Source organism: Cyprinodon tularosa, unplaced genomic scaffold (assembly GCF_016077235.1).
Source record: "Cyprinodon tularosa strain WSP-4 unplaced genomic scaffold, ASM1607723v1 ctg76, whole genome shotgun sequence".
Taxonomy (NCBI): domain Eukaryota; kingdom Metazoa; phylum Chordata; class Actinopteri; order Cyprinodontiformes; family Cyprinodontidae; genus Cyprinodon; species Cyprinodon tularosa.
In genome coordinates, this window is record NW_024039518.1 from 1,983,258 (window position 1) to 2,011,081 (window position 27,824).

The 27,824-nt window shown below is 38.6% G+C and overlaps 1 protein-coding gene and 1 long non-coding RNA gene across 2 annotated transcripts in view; one reads left to right on the top strand and one right to left on the bottom strand.

Moving 5' to 3' along the window:
- Positions 1-27,824, top strand: part of svep1 (sushi, von Willebrand factor type A, EGF and pentraxin domain containing 1) — a 138,892-nt gene that overhangs the window by 8,040 nt on the left and 103,028 nt on the right.
- Positions 3,725-4,696, bottom strand: LOC119773394. The gene is made up of 3 exons (XR_005279379.1): positions 4,381-4,696; positions 4,150-4,291; positions 3,725-3,961 (listed from the first exon to the last, which is right to left on the bottom strand). It is a non-coding gene; the product is annotated as an uncharacterized LOC119773394 (long non-coding RNA).

Genomic DNA, 27,824 nt, shown 5'->3' on the forward strand with positions numbered 1-27,824 from the left:
CAGATGCTAAAGGAAAGGAAGCAATGCTACTATCATTAGATGCCCAGAAAGCGTTCGATAGAGTATCCTGGCAATACCTTTTTCAGACACTGAAACGTTTCCAATTTGGCCCCAAATTTATTAGGTGGATACAAATTCTATACTCCAACCCACAAGCCGCTGTTAAAGTGAACGGTTTTTTAGCAGATCGATATTCCCTGGAGCGAGGATGTAGGCAAGGTTGTTCTCTTTCACCTCTACTATTTGATTTGAGTATTGAACCACTGGCACAGCTTATTAGGGACAATAATAACATTAAGGGACTCACAATAAGTGGAGAACAACACAAACTATCATTATATGCAGACGATGTACTTCTTTACCTCACTGATCCTACAGTAACAATCCCACATATAAAACACATTATTTCCACATTTGGGTATTTCTCAGGATATAAAGTTAATATAGAAAAAACAACAGCCATGGATATAGGGAATAGAATCTCTCACACATTCAAGGCCGAGAGTGGTTTCAAATGGCCAAAAGAAGGAATTAAATATTTGGGTATCATAATCCCCCCACTGTTAGGAAACCTATTTGATGTGAATTACACAACCTTAATTCAAAACATTAGTAAGGAGCTGGACAGATGGTCGACCCTTCCCTTATCCATGATAGGCCGTGTCGAATGTATACGAATGAATGTATTACCTAAATTACTTTACCCTTTCCAGATGCTTCCTGTAGACATCCCTAAATCTACATTTGATAAATTAGACAAGTTGATTACAAAGTTCATATGGCAATCAAAACGCCCGAGGGTCAGACTAAAGGTACTTCAGTTGTCCAAATCACATGGAGGTCTTAAACTTCCAAACTTTAGATTGTATTTTTGGGCTGCGCAGCTTAGACCTCTAATAGCATGGCTGCAAGAACCTATACACACAAGATGGCTAAATATTGAGAAAGGCACATGCAAATGGCCCTTACAGACCCTCCTTTTTTCGGATACCCCGCTTAGGGAGATTCATATGAGCGAATGGACTAGGACCACACTGAAAATTTGGAGGAAAATAAAGATAACTTATGGACTGCCTAAATCAATCTCAGCACTAACCAACATTGGTCTTATAAATGATTTTGTTCCCTCACAGATGGACCCAGGATTCAGAAATTGGTCAAAACGAGGCCTTATAAATCTACACCAACTTCACAAAGATGGGAGTCTTAAATCATTTGAACAATTAAGAGTGGAATTTACACTCCCCAATACAGATTTTTTTTTAGGTATTTACAACTAAGGGACTTTTTAACAAAACACAGAGAGCGGACTAAAATCCTAGAGCCCACTAAAATTGAAGAATTCCTGATAAATCTGCAAACAGGTAGAGGGAATAAGAGAATTATTAGCCATTTATACAAGTTATTTATAGATATGGATCCAAACAAAACTCTACAGACCAAAGAAAGATGGGAAAGCGAAATGAACATAGATATACAGCAAGACAAGTGGGAAGAAATATGTACTACGGCGCATCAAGTCACTAACTCTAATACATGGCGAGAATTTAGGTGGAAGATAATAATACGTTTTTTCAGGACACCAGCAGTCATATCTAAAATGGGGTCCATACACTCAGATAAATGCTGGAGAAATTGTGGGTCACACATCGGCAACCATACCCATATATTCTGGACATGTCCTAAATTGGAATAAATTTTGGGACGAGATATTCGAGGCCCTCAGAAAAGTATTTCAGAAAACCTTTAACAAAGACCCTGAGATGGTACTTTTTGGATTATTACCAAAACACGTTACTGGAAGAGGAAAAAAGTACCTTCTACAAATATTACTGATTGCAGCTCTTAAATGCATCACAGTTAAGTGGTTGAAGCCTGATCCGCCAACATACAAAATATGGATTGAAAAGGTCTGGGAAATCTATTATATGGAACAAATAACTTATCGCCTGAGGCTTCAAAAAGACATATTTGTTAATAGGTGGAAACCGGCCATGACCATATTAATGCAGTAAAACTTTTTTTTTATTTAATTTGATTTTTTTTTATTATTATCATTTTTTCTTTCTTTCATTCTATTCTTTTCAATTTCTATTGTATTTTTTTTTTTTATATTTAGGGGAGAGTGGGGTAAGATGAGCCATTTTTTACTTATGTTGTTCTGGACGTAAGGAAAAATGACACAGAAATAGAATGAGAACATATTATTTTATTTTAGGATGTCTCCTATCAAATGAAATTATCAGAATGAATCTCTGACAAACCTGCCCAAAATAATGACTTCTCAAAAAAAAGTGCTCCTGTGGCTCAACTTGCCCCAGGTTAGGGGTAAGTTTAACCAAGTAAGTGGGTAAATTGAGCCATCTTGGGGTAAACTGACCCTCTAGGTTTTAAAATGTAAACATAAGCATATTGTGCTAACAAACAGTTTGAAAAGTTTTGAACTTCTGAGAACAAACCACCAGTTAGTTTCAAAACTATTTAATCAAAAGAACTATTCAATATTCCAACTGTCAAGGTTGCAGAGGAACATGAACTGTTGCTCCCTCCTTGCAGTCCCTCCAACCTTTTGAGGTTGAGGTAGCTTCTTCAGCACATCACTCCGTGGGAAAGATGCCTCATCATTTTCCTTGAATGCAAAGGTGGGTTTCTTACTGCCAGTGATCCCTCGGATTCTTCTCAGAAATCTGGCACTCACTTCGTTGCCTGCAAGGCTGTCAACCAAGCCAATGTAATGGTGGCTTCTGCATTTGGATGCAAATTTTACTATGACAAAGTCACCAACTACCAGATCTGAGACATCTGATTCACTTTCATCGCTGGAACTCTCGTGCTCAGAAGTGTCTTCAAATGGGATGGCAACATCACTCTCCTCAGAGCTGATATCTACTTCGATTTTCTTCTGGGTTTGTTTCCTCTTCAGCATTCCTTTCTCTTTTATGGTTCTCTCTGTTTTGCCTTTCTGTTTATTTTGCCTTTCTTTATGGGCACTTTCGATTGCCTGCTTTTCAGGTGTATCAGTCAGGATTCTTGTCTTCACATGCTTTCGGTTTGTTTGTTTCCGGGGGTTCTGACTTTTGGGTAAGGGTAGAATGTCATTAGGAGACACATATCCAGCATGGTTGGGGTGTGAAATTGTGTCACTTGGTGAAGCACATGCATGTGCAGGGCCTGGTGAAGGTAGCTCAGCAGAAAGGGAAGTTGAAACCACAGGTGCATCACCTGCAGCTGCAGGCTGCTGCTCCAGGTTCGGCCTGTCTGACACCATGGATGGCTCAAACTCTGCATCAGAGAAGATATCTCTGTTGTAAGGGAAAATTCCAGTGGATCTGAATCCAGAGGAGATATTTCGTGGTGCCATTGCTGACATGAAAGCTTCGCTCACACAGCCAGGGATTTGGTATATGCTGGCTGTTTTTCCTGGGTTGGACCTCATCCACCCATCGAGAGATCTGCTGTAATAGGTCTTAAATGGACCATACACGCACTTATCCAGAGGTTGCAGGCGATGGGATGTGTGAGGTGGAATTGTGAGCATAACAATACCACATGTTTTTGCTATCTCCAAAGCCTTCAGAGAAATGTGGGCTTCATGGTTATCCAAGATCAGCAGCAGTGGCAGGTCTTTGGAGCACTTGGTCTGCTGAACCAGATGTTCAAGGAACTCAACAAAGGTGTCTTCATTGATCCAGCCTGATCTGGTGGAGGTACCAATTGACCTGGTGGTGCACCTGTAACGAAGTGGTCTTTGTATCTAACCCTTGGGAAGATAAACATGGGTGGGACTGCATTACCAGTTGCATTGACTGCACAGACCACAGTCACCAGTTCGCCTCTTTCTGCAGAAGTGATTGCGCCCACTTGTTTCTTTCCTTTTTCTGTCACAACCTGCTTTGGTGTCTGTACTGTTGTTACTCCTGTTTCGCCAACATTATATATCATGTTTGGAGGGAATTTATGCCTGTAAAACAAAGAAAAGAGCAATGATGATAATCAGAATAGTTAAACCTTAAGTAATGGAAAGTGTTTGTAAAAATGGGCTATACCAGGCTACTGTATATGCATTGCCATCAGTTTGTTGTTAATTTACTGTTGCATGTAGTTGTCATAAATAGTTATTAATGTTTTCAAATACTTATATTCTGTTACCTGTCCATCAACTTAGCCAGATTGTCGAAGAACTCTCCAACTGTTGTTCTATTAAAGGCCGTAGCCCTTCCCAAAGATGTTGCTTCGGGCATACGGAAGGAGAGATGGTGGCGTGCCATAAAATTCCTGAACCAATCGTTACCTAAAAAGGAAATGGTACTATATTGAACTACACAAGATAAATTGGTCTATGCCAACCTACTGAGTTTTGTTGTTTCTTGCACTTCCTACCGGCTAAACCTTTCTCTCTCCAGTTGCTGGGGGTAGGAATGTTGTTTCTGATTGCCAATTCTAATGACAGTTCCCTGCATTTCTTTGGTGTAAGGCCATGGAACTGGTCTGCGAGCTGCTTGATATGGTCTGCTAGCTCCTTCTCCGTCTCCTCTGAAAAGACTCTCCTTGCTTCTGCTGTTCCACTGTACCCTGCTGCTTTTACTTCCTTTACCTCCCTCTTCTTTATGTATCTCCTCAATGTTGACCTGTCAATATTTCTCTCTTTTGCCACTGATCTGATGGACTCTCCAGCCTTGACATCATTGGCTGCTCTTTCCAGTGCTTCAAGGGGTGTTGAGCCCCAGTTTTTTTTTCTCTTGTAGGTTCTTGGCATGATCCCTGTTCTACAATGGGAAACATTTGACAAATCAGTTGAGTATACTCAAAGAAATACTATTTTATACGTCTGAGAGTGCTTGCCTTGTGGTGGGGTAAGTTGAACCATTTGCTCAATTTACCCCATAGCCTTTGGCTCACTTTGCCCCATAGCCACCATTTTGGAAAAAATGTGCTAGCTTAGAAATTCAGGCTAATCTTTAGTGAATTGATTCACATGATTTTATACATAAGAAAATCACCAACAAGTATAATATATAATTTTAGACCCAGATAAATTTGCTTTGATATAACAGTCATTTTACCTGATATGCTGTAAATTTACTTAAACAAGCAAAAAACAGTTTCTTGTGTAAAAAAGTACTTACCCCTTCTCCCATGTGCTTGTCTTTGGCCGTTTCTCAATATGCGTTCTTGAGCGTTCTCGTGTGCTCGTGTACTCGTGATACGTCATCAGCCTCAGCCCGAGTACCGTTCCAATTCTCAAGAACGCCAGATTGAGAACGCATAAAATCCCCGGATGTTGTTCTCACCCCGCCCTCTTTATCGAGCATGCATCAGAGCAGACTTGTGCGTTCTTCAGACTGACCGCTTTCCCAGAATGCCCCGCGGCCGCAGCTTGATTCCAGACAGCGCTCACAGTGTTAGGTTAAACATTCCCTTTTCTGCTGCTGTTGTTCTTCAAAAGTACGTTTTGAAATCGTTTGAGGCGATAACATTATACATTTAAGCCTCCCTGTGTGGTCTGTTTACAGAGTTAGTGCGAAATTAAAAAAAAAAGTCCGACATTGAGCGGACCAGAGTGACCAGCAGACCTCCGAAGGTAACCGCAGCCAGGGCTAAATTTACCCCGTCTGTAGTGCACTTATCTCGGTCTAGTTATGTGTGAACTACCGCTCGTTCTGATGGCGTTTTTTTGCGGTTCGGTAATTTTTTTTAATGTTTTTTAAGCTTTAGAAATTAAAAACATTGTTTTCAACATGTTTTGTGTAGGGAATAAATAGTTTTGACTGTTAAAGAAATGCTAAACAACGTTGCATGTGATGACGTCACGAGTACACTTCTGCTCCAATACACATACGTGCTTGCGTGCTCGCGTTCTCGTCAAGTCCGCTCTTCCTGCGTTCTCGCCAAGAACGGACTTGACGAGAACGCGAGTACGTACTCGTGTTCTCGTGAATTGAGAAACGCCCTTAATCACAGCAAGATGGAAATGACTGGTGCTTCCTGAATTTATGGTCACATGACAAAACATGTGAACGGTTATCTAGATACAAGGGGTGGGTCAACTTACCCACTGGCTCATCTTACCCCACTCTCCCCTACTTATTATTTTCTATTTAATTTTTATCCCATTGGTGCTGCTTATTTAATTACTAACTATATTTATGTTTGTAAGCTACTTATGTTTAACCATGTGACCTACTTTACTTTTAAGCCTAACTTGTTGTATATACTTTCAAAGTTTTGTTCTTTTTTATAACTTTACCATATTGAGCGGCAGCCTGAATGTAGGCTTGTATGTATATGTCTGTGTAAGTTGCAAAAATTGTGTTTTTAAGGACAGTTTGAAAGTCCGTATATTGGTAAAGGATGTCATTTCAAACAGCAGTGTAGGTATTCCTCTATACAGAAACTAACAGCATAATTTCTTCACACAAAGGGACATAATGGAAGATAAACTGAGTGAAAATTGTTTTTTTTTTTTTTTTTACACATCAACAAAGTTCTTTGTTCTGACAATAGCCTCAGTCCTGTAAAGCGTGGGGAATACCAGCATTGCACAAATATCTTCAGAAATACTTGGCCTTGCTTCACAGAACTGTTATTCATGCTCCTCTGTCTGCTTGATCTGTTGTTGCTGCACTTTCTTCTCCAATTTTCCCCAGAGGTGCTTTGTTGGAGTCAAATGAGGGAACATACTTGGCCAGGACATGCATTTAACTTTTTCTTCTTTAGGATTTCTTTTGCGATTTTGGCAATGTGCTTTAGTTGTTATCATGGTGTATTTTTCATCTTCTGATAAGGTCTCCATCAATATTTGGATGCTCATGGTGTCATGTGTCAGTTTCATCTCAATCAAGAGCTTTTCACTTAATTGAAAACAGATTTCTGAGTAAAATAAACTACATTAATGTTACTTTAGAAAGATTAGGACTTACTCTATAGGTGTTTTAATCAAATATTAAAGTGGTGGGTAGAAAAACAGAACAGACTACAAGTTTTAAACTTTCCTTTTTCACAAATCTCGACATCTGGTCGGATCATCTGGTTAGATCATAGTTTAACAAAGTGAAGTTTTGTACAGAGATCCAGTCTCAGGAATCTGTGCCTTCAGGACACTGCAGCTGAAATATTCACTATCCTCACTACTTTTTTTATTTACTTTAACAAAACAAAAGACTAATGATTTCCTCATTAGAAAACACAAGGCCGAACACTAAACACCTTGAAAACATATCTACTTCTTATTTATTAAGTACTTCTTTGCCAGGATGATTCACATAGTTACTCGAAAAAGTCCTTCCTGCTCTTGATGTGCTCATTTTCTTCCATTCCCATGAATTCTGATAAATGCATTGAGAAGTTGGCCAACAACCTGGTCTGACAAATTGAATAACTTCTTCATTCTAAAGAAAAAACAATTTCATCTTTAGTTCTTTTTATTTAGTTTTGTTGTAAACTTTGATTGTGGAATTAATTAGCTTAAAAAAATGGATTCCTTATATACAGGTGCTGGTCATAAAATTAGAATATCATGAAAAAGTAGATTGATTTCAGTAATTCCATTTAAAAAGTGAAACTTGTATATTATATTCATACATTACATACAAACTCATATATTTCAGATGTTTATTTTGTTTAATTTTGATGATTACAAATGACAACAAATGAAAATCTCAAATTCATCATATCAGAAAATTAGAATATTACTGAAGACCAATAAAAACAAAGGATTTATAGAAATGTTGGCCAACTGAAAAGTATGAACATGAAAAGTATGAGCATGTACAGCACTCAGTATTTAGTTGGGCCTCCTTTGGCCTGTATTACTGCAGCAATGCGGCGTGGCATGGAGTCGATCAGTCTGTGGCACTGCTCAGGTGTTATGATAGCCCAGGTTGCTCTAATAGTGGCTTTTAGCTCTTCTGAATTGTTGGGTCTGGTGTATTGCATCTTCTTCTTCACAATACCCCATAGATTTTCTATGGGGTTAAGGTCAGGAGAGTTTGCTGGCCAATTAAGAACAGGGATACCATGGTCCTTCAACCAGGTACTGGTAGCTTTGGCACTGTGTGCAGGTGCCAAGTCCTGTTGGAAAATGAAATCTGCATCTCCAAAAAGTTGGTCAGCTGCAGGAAGCATGAAGTGCTCTAAAACTTCCTGGTATGTGGCTGCGTTGACCCTGGACCTCAGAAAACACAATGGACCAACACCAGCAGATGACATGGCACCCCAAACCATCACTGACTGTGGAAACTTTACACTGGACTTCAAGCAACGTGGATGAAGTGCCTCTCTTCTTTTCCTCCAGACTCTGGGACCTTGATTTCCAAAGGAAATGCAAAATTTACTTTCATCAGAGAACATGACTTTGGACCACTCACCAGCAGTCCAGTCCTGTTTCTCTTTAGCCCAGGCAAGACGCTTCTGACGCTGTCTGTGGTTCAAGAGTGGCTTGACACAAGGAATGCGACAGCAGAAACCCATGTCTTTCATACGTCTGTGTGTGGTGGTTCTTGAAGCACTCACTCCAGCTGCAGTCCACTCTTTGTGAATCTCCCCCACATTTTTGAAGGGGTTTTGTTTCACAATCCTCTCCAGGGTGCGGTTATCTCTCTTGCTTGTACACTTTTTTCGACCACATCTTTTCCTTCCCTTCGCCTCTCTATTAATGTGCTTGGACACTGAGCTCTGTGAACAGCCAGCCTCTTTAGCGATGACCTTTTGTGTCTTGCCCTCCTTGTGCAAGGTGTCGATGGTCGTCTTTTGGACAACTGTCAAGTCAGCAGTCTTCCCCATGATTGTGTAGCCTATAGAACTAGACTGAAAGACCATTTAAAGGCTTTTGCAGGTGGTTTGAGTTAATTAGCTGATTAGAGTGTGGCACCAGGGGCCATCAATTTTGAACCTTTTCACAATATTCTAATTTTCTGATATGATGAATTTGAGATTTTCATTTGTTGTCATTTGTAATCATCAAAATTAAACAAAATAAACATCTGAAATATATGAGTTTGTATGTAATGTATGAATATAATATACAAGTTTCACTTTTTAAATGGAATTACTGAAATCAATCTACTTTTTCATGATATTCTAATTTTATGACCAGCACCTGTAAATCCTAGAAAAAACAGTTTCATCTCCCGCTGGATGAAACAGTGGGTCTATTCTAAATAGCTAGCACCCCTATTATCCAAGGAAACTTTTAAATTACAACACAAAATATATGGTGTATTTCAGTGTAGAATCTGACTCAGTCCTGTATAAGTCATTAGATATTTGTACACTATTCATTGTTAAGTTACTGTCTGTAAAGCTTCATGTGTGCTAGTTACATTTTTTAAGTGGATCGGGTGAAAAAATTATCAAATGTCTTGAGTAAAACCTCAGATGGCAGTGTCAAGAACCAAAAACATTTATATATTAAATGCCCACTCCACTCCAATAAAGAGGATTGCCCAACGGTAAATTATTCTCAAACCATCCACTTATGCCTTGAGATGCTCTGGAGTGTGTTTTGCAGTATGTGATGCGTCTCTAAAAGAAACATTTATGAGATTATAAGGCATTGTGAGTCTGAGTTTCATCCCTAAATCTACTCTACATGGTTGAAGTCAAGGCTCTTTAAAGGCCTGTCAACTTCATGGAAAACACTGCAGGTAATCCTTTTTAATAATGGGAAATTAAAATTGAATAGAACCATCAACAAACAATTGAAACCTAGGATCAATAGCTGTCCGGTGTAGATAGCATATCTGCCAGGGGTCCTGCACCTGCCGACGATGTCACAAAATGGCGCCACTCAGACAAACTGTATTGCACTAATTTCTTAAGAATCAAATCTCTTCTGGAGTCTTAACTTATTGTTACCTAAATGTCCTATTAGTTTATGTTCCATTAACGACCTGAAGGAGCCTAAAGTAAAAAGCAATCATCCTTGAAGGGTAGTTCTGTGCATTTAACAGACAAAAAGTCTCTTTTTATCTTTTTTATAAAGATGTGAGGGCAGGGGAGGACAAATGGAACATCTTAAGAAATTCATTTAGTTGAGAAGAAAACAACAATTATTCTACTTGTAGAAAATGGACGGTTGTAGTGTCATGTTATGCTGACATTGGTTTAGCTTTATACGGGTAATTGACTCACCTAAAAGAGTCTAATCTGTTAGCAAATGAGCAAAGCTAGCCCCAGCAATACTTGGCTCTGCCCTTTATACCATGGTCTTGTAGGTACTTAGTTCACCAAATATAGATCTTTTCAGTTTTGCTATTCATAAGTTAAAACTTCATCAATTATTAGAAACACTAACACTATAGTTGCCCCCGACTCGGCAAACAGACATTATGTTATTACAGTTGTCCGAGCAACCACAATGTTTTAAGTACGTTGCCAAAATGATCACTGACATTCAGCCAGTAATATAGTTTAACATCACTGTTATGTGCAGGGCCCAGCAGATCTGACCACTGAGCAGATATAATAACTCCACTGGAACTTTTCCCTGCAGAATTTGGAGTTCCTATTTTTTGGTTTAAGGAATAAAGCCCAAACACTGAGAGGCAACCACACTCCAAACCTTCCACCAAACCCACATTACCATTCTCCTGAGACCCACCAAACCCTGTCACAATCTTGAATGTTTTGCCTGGACTGTCTTTGGTCTCCGGGACCTTTGAGCCTGGCTGTTCCTGTTCTGATCTGTTTGCCTGATCTGACTTCGGACTCCGGGACCTCTATTCCAGCATCTGCGACACTGTGGGTGGTTTCTGCCGCATCTTGTTGGCAGCCCACAGGTTGGATTCAAAATCGTTCTCTGGTTAAAAGAACTTGTAAACCAGGTTAGTGACTTTTGGCCACAACCTTTCTCTGTTAGATTTACATGGTCACTAACCTGTGTTTCCTCCCTCCAGAGTTTCATGCATCAGATGCCCTGTTAATTAAATGAATGTTTTTTGAGTAATCCCACTGTCTGTTCTGCTTTGAATACTTGGTCATTCAGGTCAGAATCGTGACAAACCCAGGTTATGTCAAGAGATTGTCAACAGAGAAATTTGATTTGTCAATCAGAATCACAAAAAGGTGGAAACTTCTGAACCCAAGGGTTCTCAGCATGTGCTTTCTCCACTCTGTGATTCAGTGCCTATTACACTGTGTATCAGTTCCTATATTCCCAGTAGCGTTCCACCTGTTATGACTTAACTATTACTGAGAACTGTCCACAAATGGCATCCTGTTTTAATACAGCATTGGAAGTCACTGAGCTGCTGATAGCAAACCCCCTGTCTCAAGTGTAAAGCAGTCTTGTAGGTCTGCAGTTTGAAGAGGCAATTTTGGAAATAGAGTGTGTGTAATGCAAAAACACTTCAAATCTTCCATGTTATTCCTTCGGTAGCCAGAAATCTTGTGGAGATGACTGCATTCACAACTGTTGCTTCTTATGGTACATTGGTTTGGAGAACTCCTTTACTGTGAAATAAGACGGAACGTTTTAAAAAGGGCTTGTCAGAAACCTCCAACATCACTTTTTCTGTCATTTGTCTTCATGTTAAAAATCCACCTCTTGGTTGACCTGAGCTGCCAAATAAAACCATACTTGGTCTCTTCAGGAAAGTCTGGCTTTGGCAATGGAAAACAGTTGGCGGAACCAGCCTTGTCTCGATGTCAATCTGTCTTCACAGTTACTTGAGACAGCAGGGCGTGAAAAGCAAAGATGAAAGATAGACTGGAAAATGAGTGGGGGGGGGGGGGGGGATGGTGAAGATGATTGCTCCCAGTCATGTTTTCGGTTGACCGTTTCTAAGCTATGTTGCTACTTGACTTTAGCTTAAAACAGGCATTCCTGACAACACAAGTATTTTTAGTTTTCATTTCATCCCCCATGTTTGCCAAGCCTCCTTCATGGTTTGTGTCTAATGTTGCTTTTTAATAGTTTTCTATCAACAACGTTTTTTTTCTCCTTGGTACTCTTCCATAAAGGCTAGAATTGTGAAGTACACAACCAACAGTTATAGAGCCATGACGTTCTTCCACCTATGGACTTAGAAGCCCTTTGGGCCACTTGCCTTATTGTCCAGTGTGTGGATTTATGTGGATGCTAATGTCTTGTTAGGTTTGCACTGTTGCCATACTTCTTTCCTCTTTCTGAACCTGAAATGTAAATGAAATGTTTAAAGCTTGGGGGATTGTTTTTATAACCTTAGTCTTTTTTAAACCTTCAACCCTGACCTCTCCAGTTTAATATTTGGTTTTTGAGACAGTTTATTTATTTAAAAAACAAAACTATATTTATGATTTGTCTTCCATTATGCATTCCTCTTTGTTGACTGTTATTACAGCCCTAGAAAATACTACAAAGGGTTAACATTTTTATGAATATATTTGCAAGGCAGGAGCATAGTTGCATTTAACCACTTTAAGGTTGCATAGTCAGATATATATATTGCCAACACAATATCCGTGCGCACAATGTGAGAATCACATGCAATTAGAATATCCCTGCAGTAGACCCTACACATGAAATAGGTTAGCCTGGTATAATCCAGACTGATCCCTGTAGTCACATTTGAATCCTACACAGCATTCATGGAAAGGCATCAGTGGAAAGTATTCGTTTTGTCGTCATTGTTGCCAAGATTTACAGCAGTGGTGCTCAGTTTTAACGGCTTTAGTCACTTGGTCGTCCATGAGAGCAACTAAAGGAGGCACGATTATAACAATAGGATCCCACTACAGCTTCTTCATTTGTTTCACAACTGGTTGAGTCAACTGATAAATAAAACTCTTGCCAAATCCATTTGGGATGAACTAGCAAACATCGTTCCGATTCACAAATGCACAAATCTCATTCTATTGTTTTTTTTTTTAAGTTTTTTTTTTAAGAAATCGAGGGTATTCCAGCTAAAGCAAACTAAATACTGGAGTCTGCACCTACATCCACCTGCTCAGCCATCTTTGCTGTGCTTCAGCCTGGTGCCTCAGGTGGATGTTATAAATGTTACTGCAATCGATTGGTTTGAAACATTTCCGTATTCGAGACTAATGCTTCTACTGGCTTATAGAAATAATCCTTTTCAATAATTTGTAAATTCACAGATTTTAGAACAATTAATCTTGTTTGCAAGGTAAGAAAAGATTACAGCGACCAGGATCCTAAAGGCAACAGTGTTAGAAGCACGGTGAAATTGGAAAAAGACTGATGAAATGAGGTCAACCAATTAGGTAATGTCAATTTCTAATAAGATTTTCAAATGTTGCCTCAAAGAAAAAACATGATTTATGCATAGAATTATGTATATATTATTACTTCTTTTCAGAACTTCATCAAAAACGTTCAATATCCATTAAGAATGTATCTCTGTAAACCAAGAGTAAATACATTGAATGGTTTTCTGGAACCCGTATCTCCTCCCAGTGAGCTGACCTCATTTCTCCTCCTCTAGCTCCTTTTTGTCACCTTATCCCCCACAGAAACAGACCTCCCATGAATACTTCTCAGGAAACGAGGCATCCTCTTCGTCAGCTTTGACGCATTACAGTCCAAACGCGAATTGTTGTTTTTCAAAACATTGCCGGTTGGGGTGAATGAGGCCTGTGAACGTCCTGAATGGTTCCTAAGCATTCATGGCTGTATCACATGATTTTAGGAATTTTGTTGCAGATTCAGATTTGCATTGTTATGTATTCTGGCTTGCTGATTAAAACCTCCATCTATAAAGAAGAGTCAGTCAAAAAAAATTGAATTTTATTTATTAAACAAATAAGGGGAAAAATGCTTCACTTACAGGAAATAAAGGCAAGGTGCTTCTCTTTGTTCTTGTGCCTGTGGCTAGACAGTAATAGTGATTAAAACACTTTTTCCTGTCTGGAAAACTTCCACTTCCAGACATCTCTCTTTAAATCACTTCCTCTCTCTCATAAGGTCTAATTTTTCCTTCATTTATCCAACTGCATCCTCCTCTTTAGTGTCAGGCCTCTGGAAAGAATGGGTGAGACTGATAGCATGTCTACTGTATATGAGTCAAATAAAGCCGTTAGAAGTACATAAAAAGAATATAGATGGTCTTTTGAAGTGGAATATAACATCTCATGTTCAAGGTTCATCTCAAAATATGACATCTAGAGTCAAGCATTGGCAACTTACACACCTGTTTTTATGATATTGGGCATTTTTATGATATCATTTCTCACCAATATTTGTAAATTCTCCTAATAAGCATATTTAAAGATCATCTGAGAAGGGCAATTGTGAAAGGTTTGGCCATGTTATTGATAGAAAGTGGATATTTCTGTGATGCAGTTTAAGTTTCATGCAAGGCTAAGTATTGTTCTTGGTCTGTACAACTACTTGCATTTCAAAACCAACATAAACCCATAAAAACATTGGGTGCATGTCTATTACTTGTGCTGAGGTGAAGGTTGGAAGCTGCTCAGACTCTTTCATGGTGATCGGCTCTGTAGACTCAACATGAACGGGTGTTCTCCATGTGCGACTGTATGTTTTGGGCTCCGAAGGAAGAATTAGTCTCAGGTTTTTCTCTGCTTGGCTTCTCTTTCTTAATCTCTACTTGTGTTTTCTCTCTGAACTTTGTTCCTCAACCACAAATATGTTTTTCAGAGGAACTTTACTGAACAGTTCTCAGTGATCATTTTACTTTAAAGCTTTCAGTGTTTATCTTTTCAGGGTATTAGTTGCCTCGTTCATTTTTACATTTCCAACAACAGTTATAAAATTCAAGTTTGGTGAGTTCACTTCATTTATTGTTTCCTTTCATTTATTTTTTTTAGGCTTAAAAATAAAAATAAAGAGGATTTAATTAGAAATATGTCATTCAAACTAAATGTGTGCTACTTGTATGACATAAATATAGCCTACACAACCTAATAAAGCAAGTGAGAAAAAGAAAAGAGAGCATGTTTTTAAGTTCAGCTACATTTTCTTTATTTGGTAAGATGACTCAAATAACTTAACTGCATTATTGTGTAATTTTGTTTTTTTTCAGGCAACTTTTTAATGTGGATTTTGAAGTTTCATATTAGAGTAGCTTCAAAGCATTAGAAAAATTCAGATAAACGTACTAAATTTTTGACAACGTTTTTATGCTCGCTGGATTTGGTTTTTGACTTTTTGGAAAAAGAGTAAATGCAATAAACAGTGGATAGAAATACAATTGTCTAATAAGTTCTTCAATGCTGAATATTTGCCTCACAGGATGCCCTGAATGCAAGCATTAAATTCGTGTTTCTGTTTTGACTTTTCTGTATTGCATTTAAATCTGCAACTTCCCTAACTGCAACACATTCGTGACAACCTTTGTCCATCGATGATATATGCCCTGCATTAGTGTACTATCTCTGCTTCTGGTGTATTAGAGTCATAACATGAAAATATGGATATTTAGTGCTCAACATCACCTGGTTCATGGACTCTAAACCATATGAACACACAACTAATTTACGTTTAAAAAAAACAACAATTATAAGGTTTGCTCAACATTTGCATGAGAACTGGTTAGATAGCTAAGCATGAAGAAAAACAACAGTCTTCTTCAAGGTTTTTAAGTAAAAGATACCTTAAAGGATTTTGTCACTATTTCCCACCACCTAATTGACTAGTGTGTTACGGTACATTTTTCTACATTAACCAGAAAACTGTTCCTAAACTGGCACTTTATTTCACATATTTCTATTATGTGTCTATTCTGTTATAATTCTGTTTTTTTTACTTCTCTTTTCTCCTTGTTTTTTGTACAAATGCATTTTTGAGTGCATAGTTGATGTAATTTCTGTATGACAATAAAGAATCTCGGTTTGATGCAACCTAACATACACTATATTGCCAAAAGTATTTGCTCACCCATCCAAATTATTGGAATCAGGTGTTCCAATCACTTCCATGGCCACAGGTGTATAAATTCAAGCACCTAGGCATGCAGACTGTTTTTACAAACATTTGTGAAAGAATGGGTCGCTCTCAGGAGCTCAGTGAATTCCAGCGTGGAACTGTGATAGGATGCCACCTGTGCAACAAATCCAGTCGTGAAATTTCCTCGCTCCTAAATATTCCAAGCCATACATCACCAAGTGCAATGCAAAGCGTCGGATGCGGTGGTGTAAAGCACGCCGCCACTGGACTCTAGAGCAGTGGAGACGCGTTCTCTGGAGTGACGAATCGCGCTTCTCCATCTGGCAATCTGATGGACGGGTCTGGGTTTGGCGGTTGCCAGGAGAACGGTACTTGTCTGACTGCATTGTGCCAAGTGTAAAGTTTGGTGGAGGGGGGATTATGGTGTGGGGTTGTTTTTCAGGAGCTGGGCTTGGCCCCTTAGTTCCAGTGAAAGGAACTCTGAATGCTTCAGCATACCAAGACATTTTGGACAATTCCATGCTCCCAACTTTGTGGGAACAGTTTGGAGCTGGCCCCTTCCTCTTCCAACATGACTGTGCACCAGTGCACAAAGCAAGGTCCATAAAGACATGGATGACAGAGTCTGGTGTGGATGAACTTGACTGGCCTGCACAGAGTCCTGACCTCAACCCGATAGAACACCTTTGGGATGAATTAGAGCGGAGACTGAGAGCCAGGCCTTCTCGTCCAACATCAGTGTGCGACCTCACAAATGCGCTTCTGGAAGAATGGTCAAAAATTCCCATAAACACACTCCTAAACCTTGTGGACAGCCTTCCCAGAAGAGTTGAAGCTGTTCTAGCTGCAAAGGGTGGACCGACGTCATATTGAACCCTATGGATTAGGAACGGGATGTCACTTAAGCTCATATGTGAGTCAAGGCAGGTGAGCAAATACTTTTGGCAATATAGTGTACATATAAAATATAAAGCTTTAAATATTTATATTTTGTATAATACCTTTAACTGCGATATGGGCAATATATTGGTTAACTAATCAATTTTCTTGTAGCTGTCACCTTGCATGGATAACTTTGCACTCCTTGAATTGTTCTTCACAAAAACAAAACAAAACACAACTCTGCTCCCTTTCTGTTGTGGTAGAATTATCTGCTATTCGCTGCAGTGCAGAGAGGCCAGGAACCCCCCAGAAATACTATAATCCCTCATAGAACAGAAGAAAATAAAATAAAATAAGCCATTTCCTTGAAGATGCAACAGATTTTACACCGACTGCCGCTTTAATTACACCTCTGTGATAATATAACAAGGCAAATGTTTGAAATAGTGTTATACCTATTTAAAGGTATAGTGGAAAATGTTCTTTTTCTGGGTGAATCATCGAAATAAGTGGTCCTCCGAAATGTCAATAATTTTGGTGATATATTTACATAAGGCCGTCCTACGTGTTCGTCCCCATTTTCACTTACTGGTGGTGAGTCTGACATAGTGGAACAATTGCAAATCTTCTTTTGCAAAGTAAGCTTGTATGAGCAATGCAAACAGTCACTTTTAAACAGAACGTGCACAAGGAGAAATGGGCTCGTGCACCCTCTTGCACACGTTTAATAGGCGTTCCCTCTCGGGAGCGTGTACAGGGCTGTGCATGTGCATTTTTTTGGACATGGGGGCTCTTTTCAAAAATTCGTGAAAAATCCTCCACTATGCCTTAAAAAATAAGAAGCAGCTGTACTTTACACAAGGATATACCTAGTTTACTCACACTGACACTTTATTTCTGCACCCTCAGTAGCCCTTGCTTGCTCTTTGAAATTAATTTACAAGTTTAGAACACCTTGTATCTGGGTACTTACTGGCAGAATAGTTGAAGAAATTAAACCAAGTTGGAAGACAAGTAAAACTGCACAGCTATTCTCTCTGTTCCTGGTTCTGGCTTGGTCAATGTAAAACATATCTTCTTTTGTTTTTCTTTAGAAAAGGGCTATGATTGTGAAACTGTTAGGAAGAGGTTTTTTTTTTACAAAAAAAAAAAAGCCTAAGATTTTCTACATTGGGGGTTATAGATTTGTATTTTTGGGGTAAGGCAGCCAAATTATGCAGATCCGATGATCATCTTTCCTTCTGACACAATAAAGAACGCAGCCATGCTTCTGGACTCCTTAAATACTCCAAGGAATTATTGTAACCTTCCTTTTTTTGGTCATGACATTAGCCTGTTCTCTCAGACCTATGGGGATTTTTTTCTAGACCTTAAATATTATGGCAAACACCAGCAGCTGTGTTCCCTCCTAATTAGGCCCCATTAACTCAAAATAGATGCAGTTGGACTTTTTGTTAGGTTCAAATCCTGACACTTTTAGCAGTACAGCTTTGATCTCTTAGAGCTGTAGTCCAAGACTTAGATGAAAGGACACAAATATGTTTGTTAAAAGGAAATAATTTCTTTCTTTTTGCTCATTTTATTCCCGGAGTCTGGTTAAGTTTATGTCACTGGAAAACTACATGTAGCCCAAAGAAGGAAAAGAAACAATTTTCAAATCGCTCTTAAAGATAACAAAATGTGGAAAACTTGAAAATGTTCTGAAATTAAATCTCCCCCATATTTAATTTCTGTTTAATTTTTTTTTCCTTTCATTCTGTGTGTCAGACCTAATTTTCCTGCCTCAAAGTTATGCTCCAGCATTTTTCAGCAGACGTCAGTGTTTGTAGTATGTGGTGGTTTTGGATGCTTCAGTATCCCACTTGGCCTCTGAGCCAAGACTCCTGTGGTCAAAAAGTGGATTTTGCCCTGACCAAATCCACTGATTCCAACAAATGATATGGTGGTGATTAAGGTAAAGGGCTACTTATGTTTGTACAATATGTTTTCTCCAATAAAAGATGACAAATAATTAGATATGGTCCTAAAATTGGTATTCACCTTTAAAGTCTTCTCTATTTAAAGGAATTTATAGAAAATCAAGATCAATAAAGAATAAGGTGCTGTAACTATTGAAAGCTGTTTTTCCTTTTTCTTTGTTTCCTGTTAAATGAGTTTCAGTCACATATTTTAATCTTTTAACTTTGTACCAGAAGACTCGACTGTCTTCTCTCTCTCTGTTTTCTTGGCTCAGTTAACTATATTAAATATATCAAACTATTTCCAGTGAAAAAATAGAATCTATCATTGCAGCCTGTCTAATAGTTTACATCTACAGCTCATATTGGATTTGAAGAAAATAAATCTACAATGGGGAGTTTAGGCCTTTAAATTCATCCTAAGAGAGAGATTGCCAGACCTGCTGAGTTTAAATTAAGATTGCAACTCTTGAGTCACATATCAATAAATACACAAGAAATCCGTTTTTCATACTGTGATTGAAACAATGTGTTTTTCAGATATAATTATTGGGGTAATAATCAACAGTTGTATATATTCCTCAGGTGAATGCTGGAAAGTTATACACTTTACTTCCACAATCCTGACGGCTTGTTCTGAAAGAACACACACAGGCCTCAAGATAAAATCGCGGATTGGGAATGAAAAAGTAAACTTATATGGGAAACAAATTGCATGTTTATGTGAAGCTTTGATCTGGCATGCTAGCATTACTGCACTGATGTGTTCACTGACTTTTTTTAGCTTGCACAGTTCAGGCAGAACACTAAAAGTTCAACATGCAGAGACTACTGTACAATGTTGCATTACAAGATGAGCTTAAGTACCATTAACTTAATTAAAATAACGAAAGAACTCAAACAATTCAAAGTATTATTTTTTAACAGTTTTATCTCAGATTATGTTAAAAAGTCCAAACAATTGTCCTGAAAAAAATCGTCGCTCTTTCACTGTGTGTTTGGGCGTTGATCTTCACATTTTTGCCACATAAAAAAAATTCGGTGCAGTTCTGTTCCATCACACATTTAGATTCTCTTCGACTTGATTTTGATTGATGCCGGTTCTGTGGAAACCTGTAATAAATTGTAAAAATGAAAAAAAAAAAACAAAAAAAAAAAAAGCAAATGGAAGGTTGTTGAATTTAACGAGAGAGACATGGGCCGTTTCTCAATTCACAAGAACGCGAGTATGGTCTCGTGTTCTTGCCAGTTATGTTCTTGACAAGAACACAGGAAAGTGTGGAGTTAGGGAGAATGTGAGCACGCAGCATTAATACGAGTCAAATGGAACAGAAGCATACTCGTGACGTCATCACACACTCAGCAAGTCTGGAGCTGCATTTCAACTTCTGTTATTATTTGTCACTAGATAATAATAAATTCTTACTTTTTTCATTTAGTGGGGGAATAATAGTTAAAACAGTCAGACAAACACAAATCAAATGAACATTTTGCCAAATAAAACAAAAAACTCGCCATCAGAGCCAGCGGTCCTTCACACACGGCTATATAGAGGGAGGGCTTCTGCGGACTGGCTAAGATTAGACCTGGCTACCGCTACCCTCTGAAGTCCGCTGGATGCCGCGGTCCTCTCAACTTCGGAATTTTTCTTTTTAATTACGCGTTAAATCTGTAAACTTTTAACTTAATACTCTCAGCTCTGTGAGTGCTCCATTGAAAGGTGCTGCTGCCGCAGTGCATGCTGGGACAGCTGTCAATCTCAACAACGGACAAGTCTGCTCTGATGCATGCTGGGTAAATAGTAGTGTTGCACCGATACCAGTATCGGACGGGGCCCCGATACTGCCCTAAAATGGTGGTATTGGTATCGGCGAGTACCAACAAATAGGGCACCGATGCCATTTTGAGAGCCAAAAGTTTATTCAACTATTGTCACCCACTCCTGGTAGGCAATAAAAATTTCCTCTAGATTCACTTTGTATTAGATTTTTTCCTGCTTCACAAAGGTAGGCAGCAGCTTGACAAAGCCATGATGACAATTATCTTACATTATTATGGTATCGGCATTGGCCGATACTGCACAGCCAGGTATCGGGTATTGGTATCTGGGCCAAAAAATGGCGTCGGCGCAACACTAGTAAATAGGGAGGGGTGAGAACAACATCCGGGGACTTTGTCCGTTCTCAGTCTGCTGTTTTTGTGAATTGGAACAGTACAAGGGCTCCTACAAAAATGTTGTGAAAAGAGCAAAGATCTACAAATAACTTCTGGTTTAAAGTGTTTTATGTATATGTTTTGAGCTTGAAAAGTATCAATTACATGGCCTTTTGTTTTGTTTACACTGTTCGAACCAAATGCTTTAATTTCAAGAGTTCCTGTAAGTAATTATACCTGACTTGTTTCTTTTATGTTAATTGACTGGACCAAAATGAATGAAAGCTGTATCTTTCACTAAATTCCCTTGCGGTGCCCAATATCTGCTGGTGCTTCACAGTAAATGTTCAGTAAGAAATGGGTGCATCATCCTTATGTGAGATTTTTATATAACAGCAATGGGTCATATGAAGGTTGTTTTTTTTACAGCAAAGTATATCAATTAAATTAATTTATATAGGGCCAATACACAATACATATAATCTCAAGGCACTTGAGACAATACATTTAGATTGGTTAAAAGTCTCTATCAAGGAAAACCAGCTGATTGCATTCAGTCATTGATTTGCAGGACATGCTGATGATGAGCGGCAAAGATTTTTCTTTTCATTTTGTTAACTCTTTAAAAATCCCTCTAACTGAACATGCATGTAGCAAGAGTGGAGAGGAAAAACTCCCTTTTAACAGGAAGAAACCTCCAGCAGAACCAGCAAGAAACAGCCAGGTAGACAAACTCTGTGCCAGTTCCCATGAAAGGGGATTAATGAGAGTTAGTCATAGCAAAATAAAAACAGGCCCAACTTTAGCCCAACTCTAGCATCTATGTCTAAAAAAAATGTGTTAAAGGCAGCAGCCCAACTGATTTTTTCCAAACTGGAAAGAAAAAATCAGACCAGAGTAAGCTACTTTGACAATAAAAACTACAGAGAACATTAATATATTGTTCCCCAGCTTTGATGCAATTGGTTAGCAAGTTCGGCTGTTAATCGAAAAGTTGCTGGTACAAGCCAACCCAGAAGGGAGGGAAGGATTGGCGGCCTAGTGGTTAGGGCATTGCGCTTGGATACAAGAGGTTCAGAGTTAAAGCCCCACTCACATGGATTGCCACTCTGGGTCTCTGAGCAAGAGCCTTAACCCCCACAATGCTCCCTGTGTGACGCACAATGGCAGCCCACTGGGATGGGATGGGTTTCTTTTGTACTTGTGACGATGTAATGACAATAAAGTGTAATTCTATTCTGTGAGTGGAACTAACAACTACTGTAATGGGAGAATAGAGAAAGAAGCAGAATGATAAAAAGTGGTCCCTATGTCTTCCAGCAGCCCAAGCCTATAGCAGCATAAACATAGAAAATAGCTGAGGATAATCTAGCTATTCTGGACGAGGCATGAGAAAGATAGAGCCAAGAAATTTCCTTTCTGAGCTCTTCATGTGGCCACAGCCAACCCTTCTACCCCATCATACCTGCCTCTGGTAACTGCATAGAGATTAAAGGCACAGATCTCACAAATCCTTTAAACACATTTATTTTGGCAGCTTTTAATTGAAATTTACCAACAGTGTCAAAGATTGGCATGCAAAGAAACCAAAACTATTTCAAAGTGCCAGCAGTGGCAAGCTAAATAACAGGTTTTTATGAGCTAAGGCGTGCAGGTCTATTAGGTAACCACTTGCTATGTTGAGGTTGGAGTTTGAGAGTGCCAGATTCCACTGTGCTGTTTTCTTTGGTGAGTGAGTGTGTGTTCGTGTTTGTCTGTCTCAGTTGGTGCAAATGACTAAAAGCAGATTACCGCTGTGACTGTATTGACCCATACTGACACATACCGGTACTTTGTTCATTTTAAACATTTTCTGTGATTTTTTTTTTGTTTTTTTTTTGGCATTCCTCACATCTGATTGTGCAGGATTTCTATTTCAGAGACCAGTAATTGTGTTTCCAAATGTAGACACAAGGTATTCATCTGCTTTGTATCAAATCTGCTCATAATGAAAAACTGAGGACATGACAGGAAAGCTCACTAACAACTGAATGTGTTTCCCAACAGCTATGTATGCATTTAACCTGATTCATTATCTTCGCTGCATCTTTTTTATCCTTACTGACAGAGCTCATTAAAATAATACCCAAATTTATTTTTGCCCTTTCGTGTTTCTGCTCAGTTCTCATGTTGTAAAGTTTAGTGTAATTTCGTTTTCTAACATTGCAACAACAGGATAAATGGTTATAAGCTCATTCATAAACACATGCTACAATTACTAAAGTCTTATGTTTTGTTAGAAATAAAATTTTAACTGCAGGGGATGCCAAGACCAATAAAACTCAAGAAGAAGAAATGAGGATGCAGCCAAAGCAACAATTGGAGAGTCTGGAGCTCAATTTTAATTGGATACTTTAAGCCAAATGGAGTAGCCAAATCATTCATTTTCATGAGAACTTTCTGCACCCCAGTCTGCAGTGAGGATCATGATTCATCACACTGTTGCCATTGTTTATTTCAAACTCAAAATTCAGCCTTGGAGATGGTGCGGCGGCTGTTGTGCGTTTGGGCAGTGAGGTAATGATTGCTTTGTTGCAAATCTTACTTAGTTCATTGGACGCGATGCATTCTGGAACATAAGACCATTGAATATCACCTCTACACAGCACATATATATCCATCAACATGTGTCAGGTTTTCCAGCAGAATAAAACAGCAACTTCAAGGGAAAGTAAGTCAAAACAAAATCAGAGTATGGCGAGTTCAGCAAGCACTTTTGGAAGAGATAATTGCAGGTTTATTACTGAACTATGGGAATGAACAGACTTGTCCTTTGCACATAAACATTTTACGTTTCACAAAGGTGAATCATCTAGTAGATATAAAAAATGACACAGAAATGTTCTAACCGCCTGCTGGTAAGACAAGGTTTGTGGGTTCTATGGGAGGACCATCCCAGGGAAAGAGATGCAGTGCAGAGAAGCCCCAGGGAGCTGCAGCGACAGGCCCACAAGTACACAACCCCAAAAGAGAGAGGTCTGAGGAAGCCTCTGTAGGTTGAATAATTATTTTTTTCAGATAAACTGGTATGCCCTATTATGCAATTCTTTGTGGGTTGGTATATATTACAGTGAAACGCAGTCGACAAATCTGAGCCTGCAGCAACAGTTTTCCTGATCAGTTGTATGCTATCAGATGTTTCCCTGCATGATCTTCAGGTCTGTTAGCCGTCTCCTTTTGTCCTTGCCGTTCAACTACTAGACAGCACTACAGATTAACAGGTTTCACACTAGTAATCATCAAAGTTTCTTCTTAATTCAACCCTTTAAAGCTACAGTGTGTAATTTTCAGCGACATCTAACGTCCAGACTGCAGACCGCAGCAACATGAACATCTCCCCCCCACCGCTTCCCCCCCCCAACAGTACGGCGAGCGTTACGGGACAAAATGTCTTCCACGACGTCCGCATCACCTACCTTCTTAAGTGATGAGGTTTGTTTACATAGATAATTTTACAGATAGTATTTCATTAGTCTGTGTAGGGTATAGATTTCAGTACCATCTCAGTTCATCTCTCTCAACTTGCCGTAGTTACTTTCGAGCGTAATGGGTGATCTCGCAATCGCTAGTATGTTGGCTCTGCGCTGCCGTAGCTCAAAGATGTCTGCCTCCATGGCTGCGAGACCCGCTCCTATGTAATTATAAAAAACGAACTCTAAGACAACGCAAATATTAAGGTTAAGAGGCTGAGCTCGTAGATGATGATAAATAACATAGTTATGTATAATATATTACATTTCTGACTGTATATCCCTGTAATTATTACACACTGTAGCTTTAATGCCCAAATCTTTATTATTGTATAAGTACTTCTACGTCTAAATTATTGTTTTAAAAAATTATCCCGCATGAAATGCTGAGGCTTCGCACAATCGATGCGTGCCAGCAGGTTCTGAAACAGCTTCTTCCCCGCTGCCATCAGACAGCTGAACTATTAAGAAAACTCAAAATTATGTCACTGACTCTGCATCAAACTGACAACACCAAACCAAAACACTGCATAATTGCACCATATATATTTAATGCTCTGAACGTCCAAATCAATGCATTTAAAAAAAAAAAAATTCTCCTAAACTGTGTACATTTGATCACTGCTGCACTTTAAGAAATGGAAATGTCATGAAAGCTGTACAAAATGAAATTTCGTTTTGTGTACACTCTGTCTATACAAAATGACATTAAAAGTTGACTAAGTCTAAATCGAAGTCGAAACTTTCTATGTATTTTTAAACTAAACAGAAATACAAGTAGTATAAAAATTTTTGACAGCCTTTATAACAGGCAGTGATAACATACACCAGTCGTAATGGAAATAGAGGTTGCCAAAGGTTGCTAGTCCCACACTTAATGTGTGATAACTGGGGGAATTCATGTTATCTTGGCTGTGCATGTAATACAAAACATTTGTTGCATATTTGCAACAATGGGCGTCAAGTCAAATGGATAAGGGCGTATCCTTTTGTCATTGAGGGTTTGCCCGTGCAATATGTTTCGCAAAGTCTTAATAACATTTATTGAACATCAGTTACTTGAACTGAATGGTGTTGTGGGATAAACCGTATAGTTAGTGTTGTGTGCCCTGCTTCTTTTTCACCATCTTGTGATGCGCAAGATGATCATAGCGAAAACCTTTAAATTATTGGGTAGCATAAAGCAACTTAGTGGTTGCCAAATTTGGAACCGATCCTTGTAATGAGTTTTGTGTTCTAGGAGCCGTTTTCCTTTCCCAACATTTTGGCCAAACACACCCCAGACAGGTTAACAATTATCTATGCTTTGTTGCTTCTGTAATGACTAAAATATCCTTTGTGGTTTTGGAAAAAAATGAAGCAGAAATGTTTTGTTTGATGAGTAAAAAAAAAAAAAAAAAAAAAAAAAAAAAAAAGATCAAGCTGAAGTATAGTATGCATATTTCTGTCTCCCTCGTGCAGACGTCTTCTCTGTAAATTACAAATCCAGTGATCGTCATGGAGAAAAGATCTTAAGTGTGTGTGCCCACAACAGTTCAGGTCTGCTGAGTGTCCCAAAGCTCCCTGGTATAAGAGAGTCTGATCTGAAGTTCAAACCATGTTATTTCTTTTTAAAGCTTTAGAAACAGTGCCTGGGAAGCTGCTTTTATGGGTGATGGAGCAACATGTCCCTCCTGTTGCTAACTGATCACAGGTCACAGATCTGCAGCTTACATCTACAAGGCTGAGAGAGAATTTTAACTTTATTTTCTCTGATTGCTGCCGGCTGAGATGCAGGACCGTTATAGACGTTCAGAATCTAATTAGATTGGGTTTGTACTGCTGTAGCTTTAAACTATAAGAGGGGGAAAAGTGACTTTGAAACAATAGCTGCCTTTACATTAACCAATAACTTGTGCAAATTGTAATTCCGAAAATAAATTTGCTTTTTCTCACATTTTTTGATAAAAGGTTTTTACAATTGAGTGAGTAGGTTTTTCTAATATTTCCTCAGAAACACTTTTCCTTCATCACACCAGTCACATGACCTGAATGTGGGCCTTATTGCCTTGTAAAAAGACAATAATGAAGAAGACAGGAAGTAGTTGTGGGAGGATGGCAGCAACTAGAGCTGTGGCTGAAATATGGATATATCTTGGTTGTTTACATCTGCCACCGCTTCACATCAACATATTCACATACAGTTTCATAGTTCTTTTACTTTATTCAATGGAAATACGTAAAACTTTGCATTTTCAAAATTAGCAGAATATCAACCTATTTTTGGCCACGTTTGTAATGGTAATGCAGCTGATGTGACTTATTTAGTGAACCGGGTCAAAAGAACTCATAAAAAACTCTGAGAAGAAAGAAAGGTTGGATAAAATTTGCAATTGTTACTGTGTTTTTTTGTTTTTCATTTTAAAAAATTAAAGTGAAAACTAACAGAGGATTTGTTGTTTTGATTTGAATTTGATTGCAAGGAGTAAAGGAGTTCTTTAGGTCATAAAACAGGGGACCATATCCTCCACTTGATGCATGCGACAATGTCTGTTCAGACAATATTTCTATTCAAACTGATTCCCTTTTTTCAGTCACTGGGTTTTTCATCTTTCTAACATTTTCTAGTTATCATGGAACAAACTGCAGTAAGGTAGATCGAGTTCATAGATGTGATGGGTAGTTTACTGTTACTTATGTACATGCAAACAGAAATCCATATTATTCATGTTTTATTTATCTTTACAACTACTTACTGACAGCATCTTTATTATCTCCTGCAAAAAAGTAAATCATATATGAGTGAATTTAATTGTTTTTTTGTTGTCAAACTCTTTATGCACTACTGCAACCCGCTCTCCATAACTTGTCACACCACATAAGAAAGCTCAACATATGTCATGGTGCATTTTGGGTAAATGACATATGAATGGGTTGTTTTTTTTTCTGATTTACACCCTGACAGCATCTAATTACACAGAAAGATCTGTATTTACTAGTCTTTTCATAAAGTATGTTTATTGCCCATCATGTTGAGAAGTTGAGATCAGTCACTTCTAATTTTCACATCTATTTCAAGGCAGCGGCTATCCCCATCTGGGTGGCCCACTGTGAGTGGAAACCAGTCTGCTCACCCTGAATGTGTCAGTCTCATGGCTCCATACTGAGGAAAACTGCAGCACGGAAAGTTTGCCGAACCTCAGTCAGTGAAACAGAGATGGTGTTTATTGGAAGCATGGAACAAATAGAACCGAGGCTTTAAGAGGACTTTATAGCAGCCGATCTACAAAAAAGGGAAATGCAAAATTAAAAAACGTCTCAGGCTTCATGGCGTTCAACATTGAGTTTTAGTGAGGACTTATCTGTGTAGTTGGTATGCAGCCTGTCAGGGAAAAGACCACACATTCATGCCATGAAAGATGCAAATATATAAATCGATGGAAAATGGCAGCTTAAATTGACCAAACTTCGACTCTTCAAAGTGCAGCTGAATAA